Here is an 8,544-nt window from a genome sequence, read left to right as displayed (position 1 = left end):
CCTCCGAGTCGCGATATACCGATATCGCGCGCATTAACCTCTTCCACCTACCCTTCTTCCCTCCCCTCTCGAGAAGTCGTTACAAAACTAATTTAAATTTCTTAAGAGCCTTAAATTCCCCGAGTTCCGTTAAAATTTTACAATCGCGCAATCGACCTAATTATCAGTTTTTCCATAAATCCGGGAGGAACAAATGGGTTTTTTTTCCTCGCGCGTATAANTCGACTCGACTCGATTCGAGTTCGAAGATCGGCCCCTTCCGTTCGATTCCTTCCTTTTATTCGAAACTTCCTTCGCTTCTAAAGTCTTCTAAAATCGCACGGGAACGCACGGTTTCATGCAGTCGTCCGCTGTTCGGGGTAAAGTAATCTATCCGGGGACGGGATGGCACGATACGAAGGAAAATACCCATCGGAAAAAAGCGGGATTGCGAGCGGGGGCGGGGGAAGCGTATTATTGTGGGAGTTGGAGCCGTAATACGAAGGTGGTGATAGCTGTGATTGCTCGACCAACGACACAGGGATGGGGTTAATGGTTGTAGCGATTCTCCCCGCAAACCGGTTATCCCCGCCACCATCCATTCCAACCCCCAACGCCCTATCTTTCTTCTTTCGCTTCCACATCCATCTTTGTTGGCAGCTGTGCTGCCTGAGACGATCGTCGTCTCAACCTTCGTCCCTATCCTTCATCTCTCTTTCTCCTTGATGACACCGATTAAACCGATCGAGAAATTGCCACGATTTTATGCAGCGCCGAAAACAACTCGCGACGAACGATGAAAAAATTATATTTTTGCTCGTGTGACTCGTTACACAATTTAAAAGTACTACCCGATATATGCACGTTAAAGGGATGACACGATTAAAATTATTCCAAGCGGAAGAACTCCTCGACAAAGAGAGAGAGAGAGAGAGAGGAAATTCGAAGCGACGTTTTATTTTGAAAGTAACGGCGCCTTTGACGTCTTATATAACATGTCCCTGGAATAGGTTAAACATTTCACGTTGCATCGATTTCGCCGAAGAACGAGTAGCAAAAGTAGATGGTGAAACATTGTTTCCCAATAAGATCGCGATATCTTTTCCTTTCTGGAGCAGAAGCTCTCTCTCTCTCAATTTCTGCCGGACGACGAAGAGGCGTAATATATCAAAGCAATAATAATTTCCCCGCAATTCTATTTCCATGCAAAAAGATACACGGTCTAGGTGGTGCACTCCCCCTCCCCCACCCCGAGAGTGATGTACGATCTTGATTGGCCGAATCGAAGTAGACGTCGCGTAGGGGAACAAACGAGCGCCGATTTACATGGGAAATCCGGGAGAGCGAAATTGCGGAGTAGGTTTATCGGTACGATTTGTATAATCGTCAAAGTTTTTGGGCAGGGCGACCGTGCGCGAGCTCAACCCTTCCCTCTCCCTCTCTCTCTCTCTCTCTCTTTCTCTCGAGCAAACTCGATCGATCCTCGCCATCGAGAATCTAATTTTAACCCGCCACTGTCAATTCGCTCTCGCTTACTGATTATCACCGCCACCGCCATCCCGTTTCGCGTGGAAATTTCCCTTCTCGCGATCGTGAGCAGGTTTGAATTTCATTCTCGCCGCGAAACGAAACGTAACGAAGGAATTTCGAGGTTAAATCGCGTTAAAGAGACAGATCCAACTCTATTTTCACTGTTTACATTCGTACGTACTCGTGTATGAAGTTTGTACGAAGTTTCGACGTGGAGTGATGGGTTTCGATTGCTTGCAAAAAAAAAAAAAAAAAAAACAAAAAAGAAAAAAGAAGAAAAGGACAATCTGGACGCTTTAATGGACGAATGGATGTTGCGACGAGCTATTGTTTAGGGAGGTTAGGGAGTGGGGAAGAGATACATGGCTCTGGATACATTGCCTCTGGTGCGAGATACATCTCCACCAGAGGCGGAACACTTCTCGCAACAATACCTACGGGACCTGGTGCGCGCTCTGCCTGCCCCTTCTGCCGCAGGTCAGGTGCCAGTTTCGAAGGTGGTCGAAACACTATCGCCACCTTGGAAACGGGTCACCGAATGCATTCCCATCGCCTGTACCATGAAATGTTGGAAAATTTACCGTGTAATTGGTCACTTTGGGATGCCGGAAGACTGGCCTGATACGATCGATAAACCCAGTTGGGAAAAATTTATCGGCGGGGAGGGGAGGAAGGGGACCGTTACGCGGACAAATGCCTCTATAATATCACGTCCATTTTTAATCTTCACGGTCAAGAAAGCTCGTTCGAAAGAAGGTATATATATATATATATATATATCGTTCGCTATCGGAGGATGAACGAGGATGAATCAATAAGCGAAATGGAGAGGAGGAGGAAGAAGAAGAGTTCCTCTTCGCGTATTAATCCTTGTTTCACGCGACGTAATAATAAGACGAGATACGAGGAAACGAGCAACAGTAATTTGTCGATCAATCGATTTCATCGTCGAATCAACGTCAAACGGAATTATTACACTCGATACTCGACGGTTGAGTTAACAACGGTTAAAGACGGTGTTACAAGGTCACTCGAAAAGAAAAAAAAAAGTAATTTCGACCCGTAATCGAAATTACGAGATAAAATTATATAATAGGGCAATAGGGTCATAATTTATTCGTAAAAGCTTCCAACGTTTTCTCACATCCCCCCCTCAGGGTTTTAACTTTTCATGCTCCTTTTATAAAATATTTCGTTCATCATTTATTGTTAGCTGCATTGTAAGTTGCAATATCCATAGTAATAAGGGTAACCCGCGAGATGCTCTGCAAGGAGCTACTTTTTCACTAACTCTATTATACGTGTAATTACCAACTTTACGAGAGAGAAAGAGAGAGAGAGAGAGAGAAGTGGAAAGAAAAAAAGAATCGCTCGAACGATATACGCGCGTTGAAGCCGGAGAAAGTTTAAAGCGTAAATGGTTAAAAGTCGGGATCATTTAGGGGCTATTCTTCTCTGCGTATAATTCGAGGAAGGAATTGGAGTGGGAAGCTGGAGGTATATGAAACTTCATCGAGTATGCTTTAACGGTTTATCGATCGGCGTACCTACGTGTCTCCTTCCTATCCTCCTCGATACCTTTCGCATTTCACGCTCTCTGGACGTATCCTTGGGATGGTCGGAGAGAAGGGGTTGGAAAGAAGGGAAAGAAAGCCGAGCGCAGCGAGTCAAGGATTTAAAGCGGCGCTAAGCTCGTCCCTCTCCCTCCCTTCCTTACGATCCTCGAGTCAATCGTAAATAACAAAGCTTCCAATTTTCTTCAATTTGGCAGCACGAAGGAAGGAAGGAAGGCTTCGAGACAAGCCGGTGCTCGTTTCTCCAGTTTCCATTTTCGTTTCTTCTCGCGCGCCAACTTTATCCCTCCCGTGTAAAACGTCGCATTTCCCTGTTCCCCGTCTCGAGAGCCCGCGCTCGTCGACTTTACGTCGAACTCTTACGAAGAAGAAGAAGAAGAAGAAACGAACCCTTTCTCTCTCTCTCTCTCTCTCTCTCTCTCTCTCTCTCTCTCTCTCTCTCTCTCTCTCTCTCTCTCTCTCTTTCTCTCTGCGCCCTCCCCTTCTAATTCGAATCACGCGCGGATTTCGTATTCCGCCCGAAAGTTTTACATCTCGCCGCATTAGAGAGTCGGAGAAGTCAAACTGACCCCGGAGATACTGGAGCAGAAGGAATTGCAACTTCCATTCCTCCGCTCCGGGGGATAGTTTAAAGAGGGTGGCGCCAGTTCGTAACAGTTCGCCTCCACACTCTTCTCGCTCACTTTAAATTGCGGCTAACAATTTCTGCCGATCGCGCGCCAACTGTTTATTACCTTATTGTATTATCGTAACGAGATAAGTTAGATTGCCACTTTGGAGGAGGGGAAAGGTTGGCGAGGAGGGGGGGAGATCGATGCTTTTCGTACACGGTCTACGCACCGTACCTTTCGAAACGAATTCGAGTTAGAAATTCGTCCCTGTGTCGTCGAGGATGTGCACTTTTCATCGATGTACAACAGAATGAAAATTCAATACCAGCCTTTTACCAGCCTCTCCTCGCCGCGTTATCTAACTCGACGTTAACAATATTGAATTTTTAACAAAATTTTAACAATAATACTCGACAATTTCTTCTCTCGTCTCGTCTAAATTCTCGATTTATAATAATAATAATAATAATGATAATAACGAGAATGATGAAACGTTAAATTAAAAATCGAAACACGGATCTCGGTGTTTTTGGAACACCAGTTGGTCGACTTTCGGTTATTTCGATCCTTCCCGATTTTTTATACACACCCATGTGCATGTACGTACAAACGAGGCGCGGAATTTATACGAAGAGGGGGGGATACGAGAACGAGAGGGCAAATATTGGGCCGCCGATAAATTAGAATGCTTTGTTTGCGGTTGAATTTATTTATCGGCGTTGAAAGCCGGGCATCGCGTAGTTCAAACAAAATTTCAAGTGAGCCGTATACCGGCTTTGAGCCGGACACTTTGCACCCGCGTTACACATCACGGTGTCGCTCATCAGATTTTCGTGATCGCCCCTCCAATACCCCCAATAACCCCGGTCAATCCCTGATCCGGGTGATCTCTATCCACCCAATTTCGCACACGTGGCACACGATCCACGAAACGTAACATTATTTTCGCACGGAAGGATCCTAGAAATTTATGATCGAGAAGAAATCTTCTCTTTTTTTTTTCACGATTTCGATCAAAACGACGAGTCTCGCTGCACGAATTAACCCGACTCGTTTCCTAAGGGATATATATATAGTTGGCCGTATCGCGGCAATTCCAACCAATTTACTATTCATGCTGTTTCGTTGCCCTGGCCCGCGGCCTGTTGTGATACGGGGAACCAATCAAAAACTCTCGTCGAAACAACACCGAGCCGAGGGCGCAACAAGCGGAGGAGGAGACCTAGGTTTCATCCCCTGCAGGGGTGGGGAAGGGAAGCTTGGATCGTTGGAGACCGATGACGAAGCAGAGGGAGGAGGGGGAGATAGGAAAGGTGGAGGGACAATGGAAGATATATATATAAGGGCGTCTCTGTTGTTGTTGTTGCTGTTGTTGGTAGGCCGTTTCGTTTGTTGACGTTTCATCGAGTTGATCATGGAATGCGCGCGCGCGTATTGTTATTCGGCGAGCGCAGAGGGAAGAGAGCGCTCGACTTCGCAGCCCCTTGAGGCCGTAAAACTTATTATTATCGCCGGTTGTTAACGGTTTTAACGATGCATGCGCTTTCGCTTACGACTGGCGCCCCCTTCGCCAGGAATCGTAACGTTACGGTAAGAGCGTATTAATTAATGGGGGCCGTAAAAAGGAAAGCGTTACTTCGTATTCCCATTTTTTAAGATTGTCCTTTTTCTTTTTCTTTTATTTTTTTTTTTTTAGCGGAGAAAGGTTTTGCAAAACTATTTTGTAAGAAAACGCAACAGCTATGTTTTTTCTATATTATATAAAAATATCTGTAAAAACAGTTTCTGTAAAAAGTATTTCTAAAAAGTATTCCATACGCGTGTTTTTTGATAGAAGAGGGACCGTGGATGGATGTTTTCGTGTTCGTGTTTAAAAGGAAGATTATTTATTGCTACGCGAAGGCAAGTGAAAAAAACTTTGTTCCAATGAATGAGAAACGAAAATTCTGTTTAGAAATGTTAGGTAAAAATCATTGAAGTGATGATCGTATCATTGATTCACGAAATAAGTGAAAATTAGAAATTTCAATATTCGTTTCTTCTTCCCTGCTTGCATTTCATCGTTCGTGCAATTTCGATAAGAAGTACCACGAATACGCGCACGTATGCAAATGAAAATTTTATAACTATATCAAACGGAAACAAGAAAAGCTTAATTTGTTCAAAGACGCGCATCTTGACATCTCGATTGATCGATTCGAGAGAGGTATCGTATAAATCCTAGTTGCTCGTATGATATTTTTAAATGTAGCGTTTGAAAGTTAAAAGTTAAAAGTAGCGTGGATGTTAAGGAAAAAGAAGAAAAAAAAAAAAAGGATGCTGAAATTCTTGAAAACGTCGTGACCCAATTTTTTCCCCTCTCGGACACGCGCGCGTCGAGGGCGTAGCAATAGCAAAAAAAAAAAAAAAAAAAACTGCTGACTTTGGCCGATCGTAACAGCTAGGTGTCAAGCTTGGGATAGGTCAGCGGGAAAAACGTACAAATGTAGGAAGAAAGAGAGAAAGACAGGAGAGTAAGAAAAAAAAAAAGAAAAGAAAGAAAGAATCAAATTTTCGTTCAAGAAATATATATATATATATATAATTCGAGAAATATATAATTGGCGAAGAATTTAGGTCCAGTGCTCCAGGAATGCATACAGTGGTACCCCCGCCTAAACGGCTAAATATTCATAAAGTTTCTATTTAGCGAGAAAGTTGAAGAACGGTGCGTAATTTAATATTAAGCATGCTCGAGCACTTTATAAGTAGTCCCCAACTTCTCGGATTCCGTCCGAACTAACTCGGTTCTATTTTCGGCCGTGAGAAAAGCGTCGACAACTGCCTTGTAATGGAAGCTCGATGCTTCGCAATATCGCGTTAAAGTTTGCACTGCGATAAAGAAAGGCTTCCCTCTACGCCCGTAAACATGGATCCGTATGCGAGTGCAACCGATAGAAAACTGTTACGAATAAGAAAAGGGAAACGAAGATCGAAATTACTTCGAATTTAACGCGATTACTTCGAGTTCTCTTCTCTTCTGATAGGATATGACGATGAAGAAAATGAAACTAGATCTCGTTCGATAGTAGTAGGGATAAAAAGAAGAAGAAGAAAAAAAGGTTGGTTTCAATTGTTTCAAAGGAACGAGTATACGAAAGGAAATGAAATGATCAGTTAACGGAAAGCGACAGATGCCTCTATTTCCGTTTCGATAGCAATAACCATTGTTCCACGAATGAAGAAAAAAAGCTTAGGGAGTCTGGAATTGTTTCGAAGAGTTAATAATTCGAAGATACGATACAAAGGAAATGATCGCTTAGCAATGGATTTTGATACCTTCGTTTCCGTTTCTATAACGGTAGCCATTTATTCCAAGAATAAGAAGAAAAAAATTTGTGATCGGAATAAATACATATAGAAAAAAAAATTGATAAATATTTCGAGCAAAAACACGAATAAAAAAAGCCTTAGAATTAGCTTCAATTTTAAAGGCGTTCGAAATTAAGAAGTTACAATATCCACTTATTCCAAGAATAAGAAGAAAAAAACTTGTGATCGGAATAAATACGTATAGAAAAAAAAAGAAATGGTCGGTAAACATTTCGACAGCAAAAACACGAATAAAAAAAAGCCTTAGAATTAGCTTTAATTTCGAAGGCGTTCGAAATTAATAAGTTTGACGATGGATTTCGATGGCTCTGTTTCCGTTTTTTATAGCAATATCCACTTATTCCAAGAATAAGAAAAAAAGGACTACGATTGTTTCGAAGAATTGTTTCGGTTCGTTTCAAACATGTCGATAGCAATAGCCACGAATAAAAAAAAAAAAAAAACGCTTAAAAGGCTGCAATTGTTTCGAAGAGATTCGAAATTAATAAGTTTGACGATGGATTTGAATACCTGTGTTTCCATTTTCTATAGCCACTTATTCCACGAATAAGAAAAGAAAAAGCCCAAAAGGAGATTACGATTGTTTCGAAGAATTAATAATCACTTGCGATCGGAACAAATACGTACGGAAAAAGAAATGATCGGTAAACGATAGCAATAGTCACGAATAAAAAGAAAAAAAAAAGTCTAGAGGCTGCAATTGTTTCGAAGACACTCGAAATTATTAAGTTTTGAACAATGAGTTTTCAATGCCTTCGTTTCTATAGCAATATCCACTTGTTCCAAGAATAAAAAAAAAAAAAGAGTCCAAAAAGACTACGATTGTTTACATTTCGATAGCAATAGCCACGAATAAAAAAAAAGCCTAGAATTACCCTAATTTCGAAGACATTCGAAATTAATAAGTTTGACGATAGATTTCGATGCTTCCTTCCATTTCCATGCAATATCTAGCAATATCCACAAGAATAAGAGAAAGAAAAATAACTATTTCGTTAAGAATTAATAATCACGTTGCGCTCGAAGAAATGCACGTACTACGCTAGATAGAAAAGGAAATGATCGGTTAACGTGAAGCGATGGATTCCGGTGTCTCCGTTTCCTTGAACAACGGCGACACCCGTTCTATACCCGTTAGTCTTATGCACGCATTCGATACTGGCCTTATTCAAGCAGAAGACTTGTGTGGAGAGTTAGTGGGACGACCGCGTAACCCGTTGTACGCGCGGCCACTTGCGCACTTTAGTGTCGGGAAGCATGCCGCCAATTTCCAACACGGCTCGACACTTAACCTCTCCCCCTTCCCCCTCCCCTCTAGCAAACGGACTGGCCCGCTTATTCAATGCCGCCACGTCGGCTTTACGTCACCGCTGATGGACTGGCTCTTCCGGTGCGTTAATGTTGCGTTAAGCCTGCGTTCGCAAATCCATTCGTTCGTGTGTACCAGCTATACGCGCTATTAGCTATATATATATATA

The sequence above is a fragment of the Apis dorsata genome, unplaced genomic scaffold (genome assembly GCF_000469605.1).
Source record: "Apis dorsata unplaced genomic scaffold, Apis dorsata 1.3 scaffold_396, whole genome shotgun sequence".
Classification (NCBI taxonomy): domain Eukaryota; kingdom Metazoa; phylum Arthropoda; class Insecta; order Hymenoptera; family Apidae; genus Apis; species Apis dorsata.
The sequence above is the reverse complement of the archived record's forward strand: the minus strand, read 5'-3'. Positions refer to the sequence as shown.